The following is an 18763-nucleotide window of genomic DNA, read 5'->3' as shown; positions in this document are numbered from 1 at the left end:
GGCCAAGAGTGCCTTTTGCCATGATCCAATGTAGCCTTTCTTGTATTTGTTTGAGAAATTTTCTGTTTATGCAGATCAAATAGATAAGCAGTAGGGTTCCTATCTATTTCATGCCTGGAAACACCACAATTGATTAGCCAGCACCAAAGGTCCATACAAGTCATGCCATTATAAATTTCACGTCTCTTGTGCTGACCATTATGGGCTAGGTCATTATGAACATTGCTTTGTCTACACTGCCCATTAAAATAACTACCATCACCTTGTCTCTGGTGATTCAATGTTGCCACCTGGCCCTTGTTAACTTGGGACCCATTTAAATCCATTGTATTTAGTTCATCAGCAGCATCTCCAACACTAAGGTCCAGCAAAGGAAAATGACAAGAACAAAAGTCTTCAAATGTGCTATTTGTTTCACCAGTTTGCATCTTATAGGATCTGTGAAGGGCATTATCTTGTAGGCCTTCCCATTGTGGAGGATTAGGTTTTACACAGCATATCCACTCTAGCACTGCAATTCTCTGAGCCTTAAAGTCCCTTCAGCAACACTAAGCTAAGGGATATCAAGCATTTTTCAGTAGGCCATCTTTTGATAAATGCTTCAGCCCACCATTCAAACAAACTTCTGACACCTTCTTGTAACTGTTCGAGCTTCCATAGTAAACCTAGAATCTCCACTCAGAGGGTCCATGTCAATAAACTCAGCCTGATCTAGTTTTATGTTCCTTCCACCATTATCCCATACTCTTAAAATCCATTCCCACACATATTCCCCAGACTTCTGCTTGAATAAATTAGCAAACTCATTAAGCTTCTTAGTAATGTAGCACATTTCCCCATGGACTACACTTTCTACTTCCCCTCTAAGGGCTTCTGGAAAACTCCTTTTAAAAGAAGCTCTTGAATGCTCTCCACTCACTGAGCAGAGGGGCCTGGCTTGCTCTACTGTACGGTTAGGTTCCATCTCTAATATTAGGTCTTACAACCATCTTGATGATGCCATATTTAGCAGTGCACTATAGTAGTTAGGAAAGCCAGGTATAGTGTGTCACCACTGATGTTAGTCCTGGAGATGCAAAGTAGGAGAACCATGACCTTAAAGCTAACCTGGGCTACGTAGCAAGCTCCTGAGCAATCTGCATTATGTAATGAGAGATTACATTATCTCCTACCACCATTCCCACTGTGATAGCATTATGAAACATGTTATGACACAATTCATTTTACAAGGAAATTTTTCTAGCTGGTTCTGTGCTTCTATCAGTGAAGCTTGGACCTTTCTTGTCGACAGTCACTGATTTCACTGCCAAGTGTAAAGATATAAATATAAATATTTTATGTAGTTTCCTCCCTTGGCTCTGTTGTGATGTTTAATATTTATTGTTTAGTTTATTGTTAGTTATTGTGGTTTTTATTAATACCCGGGCATATTGGCTCTATCACGATATGAGGAAATAAGCTAATAATTTTGAGAACTCTCTTATTTCTGCATGGCCTAATTAAAAACAGTTTTGGAGACAGAAAAGAAAATTAATGAGTATAACAGGATGTAATGTGTGTGATTTTGGAGCATGCTCAGGATACTCAGGAGGGCTGTATAACTCGGGCAGGAGGAAGTTCAGGAAGTAACACTGGAGCTTGTTATTAATGATGGTAGGGTAGAATATTCTGCAGATCAAGAAGCACACACAAAGCAGTGTATAGGGTCAGGAATGAAGCAGGGATGTGTAACCTGATATGTGATGGGGGCCTTAGTACAGCTGAGGATTTCAACAGAACACTGTAAGACACCTCATAACATGTAGGATGAATTCTGCAAATACAGAATAAAAATGGGTCAAATGGAGGGAAGAATATACATAAATTGTTTATTCTTTCAGTAGTTTTCATACAGATTTAAACTTATTTAAACATAAATATAATCATTTAAAAGTGAAAGTTTCTAAACTGATTTCCCCCCCTAAGTCCAACTGCCTTAAAGAACAATTCAAAGCTATCAGACATTCCTTGGGGAATCAATTTTTATTAGATCACATAAAACAGTTAGATCCACAGTTGAACTTTGATAATAAATAAATAATACCTTTATTCACTTTAATATTAAAATAATTGCATGAAAGAAAACCTCTGAAGAAAAATAAGTATGTATCTTAGGGGAAAATATTCAACTCTGCTGCCACAGGACTAACTCAGCAGAAACTGTCACAGCTAAAACATTTAAAAAACTAGGAAAGAAAATAAACCTTTCTACATTTAAAAATGACTGCCTTCTGGTGTTTTGTCATAGTAACCAAAAGATAAGTTGCAATGAAAGGCTACAGTAAGGTACTCACAGTAAAAGAGGAAGGGAATGGTTAGGACAGTTTTTCTCACTTGTCAAACTGGCCACTTGATTACACAAGTCTTTATAATTAATTACTTCCTACTTCTGTTCTGTATTTCTTGTGCCCTTAGCTCTTTTCTGAAAGGTAGTGGAGGGGAAGTGGATTGGGGGAAACCAGAGGGTAGGTTGGGGAAGCTGGAAGGAGGGGGGTGGAACTGTGGTCAGGATATATTGTATGAGAGAAGAATCTAATTTCAATAAAAAGAGAAGAGAAAGAGAAAATATTTAAATGTCTGTGGCTTTCTTTTAGAAACAAAAACATTTTAAGGTTGTTTTATTAAGTTTTCATACAGAATGTTCTATCATGTTCCTTCTTCCCCTTCAATGGCTTCCCAATCCCTACCTTCTCTAGCCACCCAATTTATGTTCATGTTTTCTGTAACTCTTCCTTAAAAATAAAAACACATAAAACAATTACAACCCATAAAACCACAGAAATTAATATTAAAAATAGTAAACAATGGATCGCCCTCCCTGCAAAGTTAAATAAAACCAAATGTAACAAACACTAGGAAGGGAGAAACAGTAACAGGGAAAGGACGCGGAACCCGGTAGATTAGGAACAGCTTCAAAGACAGGAACCACACATGAACACCAAATACTGAGGAAACTCCACGGCAGTTAACAACTAAAATTGCCGACTGTACTGGCCAACTTCAAGGTCACTGCAAACATAAATCAGAGAAGGCTTTTTTGGATGTCAGCTTCAGGTGTCACCTGGATTCAATTGTCCCAAAAATCCAATAACCTATTAGTTTTTGAGTGATGGCTAAGTCACTGACTGCTTAGTAAAGGCAAACAGGCAGCTCCCTGAATTGATTTCATCCTTGCTCAGGAGGACTCTCCTTACAGAAATGTTGAAATCTTACTACAGTTTTCAGCCCTCATCTTATTCTTGGATGTCGGCTTTAATAATCAAATACTTCTCTCATTTTAAAGCGACAGCTCTTCCACTCTCCTGTCTTTCATTGTTTCCTCATTCTGAGGTGCCCTGTAGTGTCTATTCTAACAGGAGCAGCAGACACTGCTGTTTTTTTGTCCATCCTTCTCTCCCGTTCTAGAAGGAAATCGAATGACTAAAGACTGCTTGTTCTGTAGGTGAGTTCTGTTCACTGCTGTGTGGGATAAATTCTCACAGGCCCAGTAACTGCTGGCTAAATTTTGGAAAACTTTGAAGTAATTGCTAAACATGTTCATTATTAAATATTAACTCACAACATATTGCACTTACTTCACTTATAAAATACAAAGCCTAATTGTCACAGACAGGGTTTGTATTTCTGCTCAAAACATCATGACCAAGAAGCAAGTTGGGGAGGAAAGCGTTTATTCAGCTTACACTTCCACATTGCTGTTCATTACCAAAGGAAGTCAGTAGAGGAACTCACACAGGGCAGGAACTTGGAGGCAGGAGCTGATTCAGAGGCTATGGAGGGATGTTACTTACTGGCTTGCTTCCCCTGGCTTGCTCATCTTGCTTTCTTATAGAACCCAGGACTACCAACCCAGGATGACACCACCCACAATGAGCTGGGCCCTCCACCCTTGATCACTAATAGAGAAAGTGCCTTACAGCTGAATCTCATGGAGGCATTTCCTCAAGGGAGGCTCCTTTCTCTGTGATAACTCCAGCTTGTGTCAAGTTGACATACAAAACCAGCCAGTTCACTAATAATGAGTCCTTATGAGATGGAGGGTCAATATTCATGCTCCATCTTCCTTGTGTTACCTATGTTCTTACAGCCATTATACTCTGACACGGACAGTATCGGGCTATGTGGTTTGTCTGTACATCCTTTTATTTTGTCCCTGAATTCATCGATACCAGGCATGAAGCTTGGAATCAGTGGTGATTTATGTTCAGCTGATGAATATTGACAAGTAGGGCAACTCAGAGGTGATGTTCTTGATGGCACTGTAAAAAGTAATGGAGAAATGTCAGTGATACCAATTACACCTGAAAGGACAGTCACATTTCTGTAGCTGCTCCTTGTGGACTGCATGCTTGTGGAGACCATATTCTGCTGATGAAACCCTATACCCAGGCAGCAGGGAAACCGTTCAGGTCCTTGAGGAATTCGTACCCACATCATTGCCATGTCAACTTACAGTGAGAAAGCTAATTTTTCCACCATCCAGCATTCATGTTGGTATTGCACACATTTGCTGACTGTAACAGTTCCGGCAAAATAAATTTCATATGAAAAATAATAGTAATATGTGTAGTTGAGAGTTAAATGCTCCATTTTGTTTTGATCAATCAATTGTATAATACTTTAAGTTTGCATGCCAGTGTCTCTGAATATATATAGTGTATACAATAGTGTTTTTAAACAACCAGTTATGAAAAAAATCTACCAATATTATCTACCAATGTTTTGTTTATTTGTAGTTTCTTAATGGAAATTTTGCACCTAAGTCTGAGATGCTTACACTTAGATTTTATTTTATTATATTTCGAAAAACCATACTTTCTTTTTTTCCACCCCGTGTCATTGCTGAGACTTATGGTATTATAGTTTGGCTTTTTGTGATTTTTTTTAGTAGATTATTCAGGTAACAGTGATTTAGCTGATTATCACATTCTCCTTGTTCTTGGTGTGTTTTTAGACATCTTCTGTGACAGCAGACCTAGTGTACACAGTCAGTTGTGCCATTTAGAGCCATGAACAGTATTGCTCATATTTGAATTTCTTCTTTTTTTTTGGGGGGGGGAGGGAGTTACTTCCCTCTAGGACCCAGCGTTCTAGTCTGTAAAACAAGATCCTTGGGCTACATCATTCTCCAGGTCCTTGAGGTTTCAAACCTGTCTTTTCTCCTTCCACGCTTTCCTCTCCTGTCTCTGCATTTTCTATAACTCGGACGTATAGTTTTGATATTTCAGGTTATAAGGAAGATAAATGAGCTAGAGAATTTAATAAGACAAGCTGCCATAATTGCTTTTTCATAGCAATGACCAGTATACCTAAGAAAACAACTGAGAGAAGACTTTTGTCTCAGTTGTAGGAACTTCAGTCCATTGTCTGTGGCTCAGTTAGGACTGAGTTTGTAGCAGGGAGAACACCGTGATAGCAGAAGTATGCAGTGAAGGAATCTATTAACTATGTGTTGCACCTGTGCTAGGAAGAAAGGTAGTGATGAGCAGTAAGGTCTAACCTGCAGAGGCTCACCTCCAGCTAGTCACAAGCTCCTGAGATTACTGTCATAACAAGATAAAACTATAACTAGGAACCAAGTGTTCAACATAGGAGCCTGTGGGGAAACTTCATGTTGTAATTGTAAAGAGTCATCACATGACCAAAGGATTGTGCAAACTAAGTAATTTGCAGTGGTCAAATCAACAAGGCTGCTTGAGTGTTGATGTTTACCAAACCCCCTTGTGGTTCTGGGCACATCTTTAGATTATGTACTGACTATGCCTGCAGACGGTTGTGGCCCACTTCTTTATTAGATAGGAGAATAAGTCACAAAAACATGTATGCTTAGCTATTAATCTTTCCTCTAAGTCTTTCAGAATAATTTATTTCCTTGTTTTCTTTTTTTTTTATTAACTTGAGTATTTCTTATATACATTTCAAGTGTTATTCCCTTTCCCGGTTTCCGGGCAAACATGCCCCTCCCCCCTCCCCTTCCTTATGGGTGTTCCCCTCCCAAACCTCCCCAAATTGCCGCCCTTCCCCCATAGTCTAGTTCACTGGGGGTTCAGTCTTAGCAGGACCCAGGGCTTCCCCTTCCACTGGTGCTCTTACTAGGATATTCATTGCTACCTATGGGGTCAGAGTCCAGGGTCAGTCCATGTATAGTCTTTAGGTAGTGGCTTAGTCCCTGGAAGCTCTGGTTGCTTGACATTGTTGTACTTTTGGGGTCTCGAGCCCCTTCAAGCTCTTCCAGTTCTTTCTCTGATTCCTTCAACGGGGAACCTATTCTCAGTTCAGTGGTTTGCTGCTGGCATTCGCCTCTATATTTGCTGTATTCTGGCTGTGTCTCTCAGGAGCGATCTACATCCGGCTCCTGTCGGTCTGCACTTCTTTGCTTCATCCATCTTGTCTAATTGGGTGGCTGTATATGTATGGGCCACATGTGGGGCAGGCTCTGAATGGGTGTTCCTTCAGTCTCTGTTTTAATCTTTGCCTCTCCCTTCCCTGCCAAGGGTATTCTTTTTCCTCATTTAAAGAAGGAGTGAAGCATTCACATTTTGATCATCCGTCTTGAGTTTCGTTTGTTCTAGGGATCTAGGGTAATTCAAGCATTTGGGCTAATAGCCACTTATCAATGAGTGCATACCATGGATGTCTTTCTGTGATTGGGTTAGCTCACTCAGGATGATATTTTCCAGTTCCAACCATTTGCCTACAAATTTCATAAAGTCGTTGTTTTTGATAGATGAGTAATATTCCATTGTGTAGATGTACCACATTTTCTGTATCCATTCCTCTGTTGAAGGGCATCTGGGTTCTTTCCATTTTCTGGCTATTATAAATAAGGCTGCGATGAACATAGTGGAGCACGTGTCTCTTTTATATGTTGAGGCATCTTTTGGGTATATGCCCAAGAGAGGTATAGCTGGATCCTTAGGCAGTTCAATGTCCAATTTTCTGAGGAACCTCCAGACTGATTTCCAGAATGGTTTTACCAGTCTGCAATCCCACCAACAATGGAGGAGTGTTCCTCTTTCTCCACATCCTCGCCAGCATCTGCTGTCACCTGAGTTTTTGATCTTAGCCATTCTCACTGGTGTGAGGTGAAATCTCAGGGTTGTTTTGATTTGCATTTCCCTTATGACTAAAGATGTTGAACATTTCTTTAGGTGTTTCTCAGCCATTCGGCATTCCTCAGCTGTGAATTCTTTGTTTAGCTCTGAACCCCATTTTTTAATAGGGTTATTTGATTCCCTGCGGTCTAACTTCTTGAGTTCTTTGTATATGTTGGATATAAGGCCTCTATCTGTTGTAGGATTGGTAAAGATCTTTTCCCAATCTGTTGGTTGCCGTTTTGTCCTAACCACAGTGTCCTTTGCCTTACAGAAGCTTTGCAGTTTTATGAGATCCCATTTGTCGATTCTTGATCTTAGAGCATAAGCCATTGGTGTTTTGTTCAGGAAATTTTTTCCAGTGCCAAAGTGTTCCAGATGCTTCCCTAGTTTTTCTTCTATTAGTTTGAGTGTGTCTGGATTGATGTGGAGGTCCTTGATCCACTTGGACTTAAGCTTTGTACAGGGTGATAAGGATGGATCGATCTGCATTCTTCTATATGTTGACCTCCAGTTGAACCAGCACCATTTGCTGAAAATGCTATCTTTTTTCCATTGGATGGTTTTGGCTCCTTTGTCAAAAATCAAGTGACCATAGGTGTGTGGGTTCATTTCTGGGTCTTCAGTTCTATTCCATTGGTCTATCTGTCTGTCTCTGTACCAATACCATGCAGTTTTTATCACTATTGCTCTGTAATACTGCTTGAGTTCAGGGATAGAGATTCCCCCTGAAGTCCTTTTATTGTTGAGGATAGTTTTAGCTATCCTGGGTTTTTTGTTATTCCAGATGAATTTGCAAATTGTTCTGTCTAACTCTTTGAAGAATTGGATTGGTATTTTGATGGGGATTGCATTGAATCTGTAGATTGCTTTTGGTAAAATGGCCATTTTTACTATATTAATCCTGCCAATCCATGAGCATGGGAGATCTTTCCATCTTCTGAGTTCTTCTTCAATTTCTTTCCTCAGTGTCTTGAAGTTCTTATTGTACAGATCTTTTACTTGCTTGGTAAAAGTCACACCGAGGTACTTTATATTATTTGGGTCTATTATGAAGGGTGTCGTTTCCCTAATTTCTTTCTCGGCTTGTTTCTCTTTTGTATAGAGGAAGGCAACTGATTTATTTGAGTTAATTTTATACCCAGCCACTTTGTTGAAGTTGTTTATCAGCTTTAGTAGTTCTCTGGTGGAACTTTTGGGATCACTTAAATATACTATCATGTCATCTGCAAATAGTGATATTTTGACCTCTTCTTTTCCGATCTGTATCCCCTTGATCTCCTTTTGTTGTCTGATTGCTCTGGCTAGAACTTCAAGAACTATATTGAATAAGTAGGGAGAGAGTGGGCAGCCTTGTCTAGTCCCTGATTTTAGTGGGATTGCTTCAAGTTTCTCTCCATTTAGTTTAATGTAAGCAACTGGTTTGCTGTATATGGCTTTTACTATGTTTAGGTATGGGCCTTGAATTCCTATTCTTTCCAGGACTTTTATCATGAAGGGGTGTTGAATTTTGTCAAATGCTTTCTCAGCATCTAATGAAATGATCATGTGGTTCTGTTCTTTCAGTTTGTTTATATAATGGATCACGTTGATGGTTTTCCATATATTAAACCATCCCTGCATGCCTGGGATGAAGCCTACTTGATCATGGTGGATGATTGTTTTGATGTGCTCTTGAATTCGGTTTGCCAGAATTTTATTGAGTATTTTTGTGTCTATATTCATAAGGGAAATTGGTCTGAAGTTCTCTTTCTTTGTTGTGTCTTTGTGTGGTTTAGGTATAAGAGTAATTGTGGCTTTGTAGAAGGTATTCGGTAGTGATCCATCTGTTTCAATTTTGTGGAATAGTTTGGATAATATTGGTATGAGGTCTTCTATGAAGGTTTGATAGATTCTGCACTAAACCCGTCTGGACCTGGGCTCTTTTTGGTTGGGAGACCTTTAATGACTGCTTCTATTTCCTTAGGAGTTATGGGGTTGTTTAACTGGTTTATCTGTTCCTGATTAAACTTCGATACCTGGTATCTGTCTAGGAAATTGTCCATTTCCTGAAGATTTTCAAGTTTTGTTGAATATAGGATTTTATAATAAGATCTGATGATTTTTTGAATTTCCTCTGAATCTGTAGTTATGTCTCCCTTTTCATTTCTGATTTTGTTAATTTGCACGCACTCTCTGTGTCCTCTCATTAGTCTGGCTAAGGGTTTATCTATCTTGTTGATTTTCTCAAAGAACCAACTTTTGGTTCTGTTGATTCTTTCTATGGTCCTTTTTGTTTCTACTTGGTTGATTTCAGCTCTGAGTTTGATTATTTCCTGCCTTCTACTCCTCCTGGGTGTATTTGCTTCTTTTTGTTCTAGAGCTTTTAGGTGTGCTGTCAAGCTGCTGACATATGCTCTTTCCTGTTTCTTTCTGCAGGCAGTCAGTGCTATGAGTTTTCCTCTTAGCACAGCTTTCATTGTGTCCCATAAGTTTGGGTATGTTGTACCTTCATTTTCATTAAATTCTAAAAAGTTTTTAATATCTTTCTTTATTTCTTCCTTGACCAGGTTATCATTGAGTAGAGCATTGTTCAATTTCCACGTATATGTGGGCATTCTTCCCTTATTGTTATTGAAGACCAGTTTTAGGCCGTGGTGGTCCGATAGCACGCATGGGATTATTTCCATCTTTTTGTAACTGTTGAGGCCCGTTTTTTGACCAATTATATGGTCAATTTTGGAGAAAGTACCATGAGGAGCTGAGAAGAAGGTATATCCTTTTGCTTTAGGATAGAATGTTCTATAAATATCCGTTAAGTCCATTTGGCTCATGACTTCTCTTAGACTGTCGACATCACTGTTTAATTTCTGTTTCCATGATCTGTCCATTGATGAGAGTGGGGTGTTGAAATCTCCCACTATTATTGTGTGAGGTGCAATGTGTGTTTTGAGCTTTAGTAAGGTTTCTTTTATGTATGTATGTGCCCTTGTATTTGGGGCATAAATATTTAGGATTGAGAGTTCATCTTGGTGGATTTTTCCTTTGATGAATATGAAGTGTCCTTCCTTATCTTTTTTGATGACTTTTAGTTGGAAATTGATTTTATTTGATATTAGAAAGGCTACTCCAGCTTGCTTCTTCTGACCATTTGCTTGGAAAGTTGTTTTCCAGCCTTTCAATCTGAGGTAGTGTCTGTCTTTGTCTCTGAGGTGTGTTTCCTGTAGGCAGCAGAATGCAGGGTCCTCGTTGCGTATCCAGTTTGTTAATCTATGTCTTTTTATTGGGGAGTTGAGGCCATTGATGTTGAGAGATATTAAGGAATAGTGATTATTGCTTCCCGTTATATTCATATTTGGATGTGAGGTTATGTTTGTGTGCTTTCATTCTCTTTTTTTTGTTGCCAAGACGATTAGTTTCCTGCTTCTTCTAGGGTATAACTTGCCTCCTTATGTTGGGCTTTACCATTTATTATCCTTTGTAGTGCTGGATTTGTAGAAAGATATTGTGTAAATTTGGTTTTGTCATGGAATATCTTGGTTTCTCCATCAATGTTAATTGAGAGTTTTGCTGGGTACAGTAACCTGGGCTGGCATTTGTGTTCTCTTAGGGTCTGTATGACATCAGTCCAGGATCTTCTGGCCTTCGTAGTTTCTGGCGAGAAGTCTGGTGTGATTCTGATAGGTCTGCCTTTATATGTTACTTGACCTTTTTCCCTTACTACTTTTAATATTCTTTCTTTATTTTGTGCGTTTGGTGTTTTGACAATTATGTGACGGGTGGTGTTTCTTTTCTGGTTCAATCTATTTGGAGTTCTGTAGGCTTCTTGTATGTCTATGGATATCTCTTTTTTTAGGTTAGGGAAGGTTTCTTCTATGATTTTGTTGAAGATATTTACTGGTTCTTTGAGCTGGGAGTCTTCACTCTCTTCTATACCTATTATCCTTAGGTTTGATCTTCTCATTGAGTCCTGGATTTCCTGTATGTTTTGGACCAGTAGCTTTTTCCGCTTTACATTATCTTTGACAATTGAGTCAAAGATTTCTATGGAATCTTCTGCTCCTGAGATTCTCTCTTCCATCTCTTGAATTCTGTTGGTGAAGCTTGTATCTACAGCTCCTTGTCTCTTCTTTTGGTTTTCTATATCCATGGTTGTTTCCATGTGTTCTTTCTTGATTGCTTCTATTTCCATTTTTAATTCCTTCAACTGTTTGATTGTGTTTTCCTGGAATTCTTTCAGGGATTTTTGTGTCTCCTCTCTATGGGCTTCTACTTGTTTATTTATGTTTTCCTGGAATTCTTTCAGGGATTTTTGTGTCTCTTCTCTATGGGCTTCTACTTGTTTATTTATGTTTTCCTGGAATTCTTTCAGGCATTTTTGCGATTCCTCTCTGTAGGCTTCTACTTGTTCTCTAAGGGAGTTCTTCACATCTTTCTTGAAGTCCTCCAGCATCATGTTCAAAAATGATTTTGAAACTAGATCTTGCTTTTCTGGTGTGTTTGGATATTCCATATTTGTTTTGATGGGAGAATTGGGTCCGATGTTGCCATGTAGTCTTGGTTTCTGTTGCTTGGGTTCCTGCGCTTGCCTTTCGCCATCAGATTATCTCTAGTGTTACTTTGTTCTGCTATTTCTGACAGTGGCTAGACTGTCCTATAAGCCTGTGTGTCAGGAGTGCTGTAGACCTGTTTTCCTCTCTTTCAGTCAGTTATGGAGACAGAGTGTTCTGCTTTCGGGCGTGTAGTTTTTTCTCTCTACAGGTCTTCAGCTGTTCCTGTGGGCCTGTGTCTTGAGTTCACCAGGTAGCTTTCTTGCAGCAGAAAATTTGGTCTTACCTGTGATCCCGAGGCTCAAGTTCGCTCGTGGGGTGCTGCCCACGGGCTCTCTGCAGCGGCAGCAACCAGGAAGACCTGTGCCGTCCCTTCCGGGAGCTTCAGTGCACCAGGGTTCCAGATGGTCTTTGGCTTTTTCCTCTGGCGTCCGAGATGTGTGTGCAGAGAGCAGTCTCTTCTGGTTTCCCAGGCTTGTCTGCCTCTCTGAAGGTTTAGCTCTCCCTCCCACGGGATTTGGGTGCAGAGAACTGTGTATCTGGTCTGTTTCCTTCAGGTTCCGGTGGTGTCTCTGGCAGGGGTCCTGCCGCTCCTGGGCCCTCCCCCACGGGAGCCCAGAGGCCTTATACAGTTTCCTCTTGGGCCAGGGATGTGGGCAGGGGTGAGCAGTGTTGGTGGTCTCTTCTGTTCTTCAGCCTCAGGAGTGCCCACCTGACCAGGCGGTTGGGTCTCTCTCTCACGGGGTCTGGGAGCAGAGAGCTGCTGCGGGCCGGGATCCCTTGAATTTCTTCTTATGTGCTTCTTTTGTTGTCCTCTAAATCCTGCTCTCCCCAGAGTCTGAGAGGCTTTCAACATGGGGACTTCCATTCTTGCAGTTATGGCCTACATTATTATAGGCATTATAATCCAGTAATTACAATCTTCTTCTCCTTCTCCTTCTTCTCACTTCCCTCTTCCTCTTCCTCTTCCTCTTCCGCTTCCTCTTCTTCTTCTTTACCCTACTTGGCAGAGAAGAGCCACCACTGAGTTTTTATTGTGGATAGGACAGGACTATTTAGCATTCCAGTAGTTGGAGTACAGCTGCCCAGATATTTTGGTGTACATATAGTGCTCTTGTCAGGCCTTTTGGCGTCCATCTTTGATTTCTCTTTTATTTCTCATTGTATCACATCTTTAGAGCTTTGACAAACTAAGATGTATAGTTTACAACATCACAAGAAAGCAGCTTCTATAGTTCAGCTAGCCAGATTTAATATTTTTAGGTCAGATATCAAGTACCAAATATCAAGTCATCGTGATGATTATCTAATTATTGTTCCTAGTTTAATGAAGATTTATTTTTCCACTTGTCTCTCTGTGTACGTTAATGTGAAGTTATGAGCACATGAGAAAACGTGCCCACAGGAGCCAACAGACACAATGGAGTTGGAGTTAAAGGAGGTTATGAGACACTGACCACCAGAGTTAGCAAGGAAACTTCGGTCCTCTGCATGACCAATAAGCACTCTAAAGAGCCATCTCTCTAGCTTTTGCTTAATTTTTAAAATTTGCACTATATGCAATAGTTTCACTGACAGTAGAAGATATGCCCTATTTTAGCCATAATTTTATTTCTTTGTCAACCATAAACTAAGACATATAGTAGATATTCAATAAAAATACTTAATTGAATAAACTTATTCTTCTAGAGAGAGTTGCCACTATGATGGTTGGTGTGACTGTTCATAGAATTTATTTGTAAAATTATCTACTTGAAATTTCAGAAACCCAGGTCTTCTGTCATTTTTTTTCTTGACACAATGTAAAAGGGAATCCCCTTGCTTAGATGGAATGCATGTTTAATGAGAAGGGTCCCTTATTATCACATAGGCTAAAGTTTACTGATTTGGAGTTAAACAGTAGAGCATGTGCAAAAGCTTGAGAGTGGCATTGAGACTATGATGACAGCACCATATGGAGATTATGTAGATAGCATGCTGTAATTTAATGTTTAATTTAAGGCTATCTGACTTTGACAACAAGAACTGAGGGATAAAAAAGGGCTCAGAGATAAAGATGGAATAGAAGTCTATGATGTTAAATATTTTTTCATGACAATAGACCAATGTATATTTCATGTAATATTTTAGATAATATAACATATATAATACAATATGGATAACACTATATATTATGTCATATCATATGCAATTATAATTAATATAGATGTATTTTATATAACATAATATAATCTGTTATATACTATATAGATATATCTCTATATACTATATGCTATCCATATATACTCTATAAATATATATAGGTATGTTCCTATATATTATATATAAATATCTATCTTCTAGGTATAGTTATAATTCTGTATAATAATATAAGTGTGTGTTTTCAGGTTTGTGCATATAGATATAATAATGCTTTGCCAAAAAATAATGTTTCATTCTTATTCACTTAATCTCCATTCTAAATGCAAATTATCATTTTATATGTGAGAAACCTCATTTCTCTGTATTGTATGATGTTTAAGTTTTCCTCTCATTATTGTATATCTTAAAAACACTCCTTGCTCAGTATTTTTAATTTCAAATAAACACAGCATTTCCATCTTTGCAATGGAGTTTTAGACAGAACTGATTTACATGACCAGAGCATATGGATTGTCATAAGGAGTCAGACAAAACAGTGAGCTAATTATAGAGGAATGTGTGTTATTTTAGTGTCTTATGTCACTAACATTAACTAGATAGAACAATATATTATAGAATATTTTAATAGGTTTATATATACTAGCTTGTTTTAAAGGAATATTTTATTTGTAAGTGTATTGAATTTATTTTTTTTATCTCTTGCCACTTAGAATTCTTTACTCTCATGATAGTATGTGATATAACTATGGCATTATTTGATAAAATATATTTAAATACATTATATCTGCAATACTTTATATATAAAATTCAGAAAATGTTAAAATATAAAGTATATATACACACATACAAATGCATATATTCATTCACACATGTATATCATCCAGTACTGTATGATTCCAAAAGTGTAGAAATTAAAATAAATCAATTTTATGTATTTAAAAATTATATGAGAAAACATTTTTATTAGGTATACCTACATAAACACAGACAGACAGACAGACAGACAGACAGACACACACACACACACTACTATAGAAAGCTCACATATCTACTTCAAATAAGATCATTGAAATAAACTACAAGTCATTGAAAGCTGTTTTTGCCAACTATAATTGAAGTTTCAGCTTAAATTCCAACCCCTTAGTGATTTTGGTGCATGGAAGATAATGTCAAATTCTGTAAGGAAATTTAAAACAAATTTAATTAGCCATGAGTTCCTGTGAATCTCATTACACTGTTCTTAATAATACATGTTTGAAATGCATATTGAAATAACAATGATGTCTCATCTTTATTTTAGTTTACATGTATGAGTTTGCATGCATGTATGTATGACTACACTCTGTATGTGTACAGTGCCTGTTAAGGCGAAAAGAAGGTATTGGATCTCCTGGAACTGGGGTTGCATACAGTATCAACTGTTACATTGGGACCAGAACCAAATCTGGATCCTTGGCAAGGACAACACTCTAACCACTGAGAAATCTCCCTAATTTTCTCTACTTTTAAAGAACAGATTCAGTGTTTTGTAGGTGTTTCAGAAAGGAAATAATTAACAATCAAAATTCTCACAGTCTAAGATTTACCAGGTCCTTTCACTTCTTGTATTTTATGTGACACAGTGTAATAAAATAAGCCATTTTCTTTGTAAAGGTCATACAGGAATTTCAAAACATTAGGAGGTAGTATGGTGCATGCTTACCTTGTGAATTATTAAGCACACTAAGAGTGGGTTTAAGACACAAGGCACTCACAGAAAAAAATTAAAGACTACAAGATCTTCCTGTGTATGTCCAGAGTTTATTATTGTCTGTGTCATCAGAGACTGAACAGAGCAAAGACTAAGTTTGCTGTCATCGGCCATCAAGGGAGATAACAAGGTGACAGGACAGAATGGACTGTCTGTCTCCCAACTACTCTTCAGGGGAAAACTTAGGGCTGACTGTGAGTTTCATTGAAAAACCCAAATTAAGGGTAAATAACCCTCACCTTTATTTTTGTTGCATTTACAGTTCTCTATTCATTCTATATAATATCTTAGAAGGCACTATGTCAACCACTGTGACCAACTTGAAAGATATAGTTGTACTTAAAGGGTTCCAAAGTGCAGTGCATAGTAAACTCATTCAGATGATACAGTATTTGAGACTACTACAATACACATCATTAGAGACATTTTGCTCCCAATGTCAGAATCAGAGAACTCAATAGAGATAGCAAATTCAGTCTGGCATTTGCCTTCCTATTTTAATGTCTGTGTGATACTGAGATCCTTAACTTGTCTCCACATGGACATAAACACCAGAGGTCTGAGCTGGAACCGAGTTCCTGTCAGTCATTCGTTTGTGTGAAACTGCAGACCCTGGAGCTACCCAGGTAATGCATCCACACAGTGGCTTTGTTGTAAGACACAGGACAACAGTTTAGTCCAGAACACACGTGGTCTAGTTCCTTTCAGTGACACTCAGGAAAAAGACAGCTGTGATGTCGCCCATCTATCCCCCCAAGAGATTCATAGGACCAAACCGTGAACTATAACTCCTATGTGAGGTTAATTCAAACACAAATTCAAAATAGCCATGAAAATCTAAAGATAATCTTCAAGCCTAACATCCCTCCATTTAGATGCTAATGAAAACTTGTTGACAGTCTCTAAAATGGAACATAAAATTGTGAAAATTATTTATGGCTTAAGAACATGGCTAGACAACAAAGCACAGGTGGAAAGGACACAAATTCGTAGTTTCTTGGGAAAACTGTAGATAGGCTTTAAGAAGTTTCCCAGGAGAAAACTAGATCTATAAGTAGAAGTCACTGAACACAAAGAACAGAATGGCAAATGCTAAGAACTCCTAAATTGTAGAGTGATGGAAATTATGTGTACAAGGAGAGGAACAGGGCAAACGGGCAAATTACCAATATTCAAATATGAATTTATCCAAATATTTCAGTAATCACTAAGTCAGGAAACACACACACCACCACATGATAGAAAGTTATCTTTTACCTCAAACACACATGAAATACTTAAAAAACATGTTCAGCACAAGCAATGTTATCAAAAGGCACGGAATTAGTAAGGGATCCAATAATTAAAGTACCATGACACAAACTTTTAAAAATGCAACTAGCTCAAATGAATAGTTTAGTAGAAGTACAAATATTAATAGCTCTAGAATAAGAAAATTAATAGTATCTAGCATAGATAAGTACATATCTCTGATAGATGAGCAACATGAGAATATTTGGCACTTACACAAAGATCAACCTTACTAAGGTTTTTATTTAGCTGGTAAGTTGGGGTTACTGCATACATTCTCTGATTTTTGCATGAAGTATTTCTGCTCTGATGTCAGTTGTGATCTGTATACATCATAGTTACCTGTTGCAACATCTTAATGTTACTTGACTGTTACCTAGTATTCTTGCAGCCTATACCAAGGACCTTTCAGCTCTGTGCTTTCAGTTTAGGATATATTATTCAAGAAGATTAAACTATGTTTGAGACACACATCTTCTATTTTGTTAGTATTAGGTTTTGACGCCTTCCTGCTGAATGCTTGTTTGTGCAGGCTGTAGGCTAGCACCGATGGGAATCTGAGTTCTCTGCACCATCATTGAGCATCCTATAATCTCACCTCCTTATCGTTTAAACTCATTCAATTTATTTCTTTGCAGGGATGGGAGGAGCTGTTGGAAGTTGATGGCTGTTGAGGAGGGAGTGAGTCATACTCTTCTTTGAGAATGTCTCTGGCTTGTTTGCTAGTAGATGATCACACATTTGTGTGCATATAAGCAGAGATAATTGGATTCACAGATTATTAATAACAAAAAATAAATAAAAAGAAGACAGGAAGTTGGAGGTGATGGCATCAGGGGCATGAGGGGAGATTTGAAGGAGGTAGGAGTGGAAGGGTATAATGAATAACCATCACAAAATGTATGGAACTTTCAAAGAATAAAAGGTCTTATGTAAAAAAATATTTGCTAAAACAGGGAATGAACTCAGTGATGAAGGGCTTAAGTAGGGTGTGTATGATACTGGGTTCAAATCTACAGCATCAAAAGTCAATCTACTATCATGTATTAAATGGCATTATATCCAATTATACAGTAGTCATAAGTGAAGTTTTACATATTAAAAGTGGTTAAGTGGTTTCAGAACACAGGATTCTTCATTACATTCTTTTTCTTTTACAATGCTTATGATTTATTTGCCAAAAGATACTAGGATGCTCAATGACTCAAGAGAAAACCAGATAAACACATTATGCTGGGAGTAGGAGACAAAGGACAGATATTCACACATAAAGAGAAACTAAATCTCTTTAAGAAATTTAAGGCAAGGTAACTTAAATATTATGATAAAAATTTACATCTTAGGAAATCTAAGCAAAATAGTCACATTCACACACATTTACAAGTACTGAAATCGCCTATGTTATTTGAAAATTTAGTTTCCCAATTTGCTTTCTCAAAATTCAAGATCCTTTGACTTGGAAACCTACTTCTAAGAATTAACCTAACGAATTCATTCAAATACCTACTCAGAGGAATTTTAGTGAGGTTTTATAATTAACATTTAAGTGATCTTAATTCTCATTAAGAGGGTGCGAATTAGTTAAATTATGGGTAATTTAAACTGCGAGGTACTGCCTGAGTAATCAAGAAGAATCTGCAGCACATGGATACACAAAGTGAGAAGCGATGAGGGAATTTGGAAGTGAAGGGAGAGAGATTTCTCTTTTCATTAGGTTCTTTTTTTATGATTAAATTAAACTGTAAAATTTTAAACTCCAATAAAATTAATTAATGCAATTTCTCAAATGCTAGATTAGTTATAATTGTGAGGTAGATACTAGAACAGGAACACACACAAACTTATTTTGATTTACTAATGCTCCAATTTTTGAGGTTTTTAATTCAGGCTTAAAGTTGATGTGGTCTCTCTCTCTCTCT

Source organism: Rattus norvegicus, chromosome 2 (genome assembly GCF_036323735.1).
Source record: "Rattus norvegicus strain BN/NHsdMcwi chromosome 2, GRCr8, whole genome shotgun sequence".
Classification (NCBI taxonomy): Eukaryota; Metazoa; Chordata; class Mammalia; order Rodentia; family Muridae; genus Rattus; species Rattus norvegicus.
The sequence above is the reverse complement of the archived record's forward strand: the minus strand, read 5'-3'. Positions refer to the sequence as shown.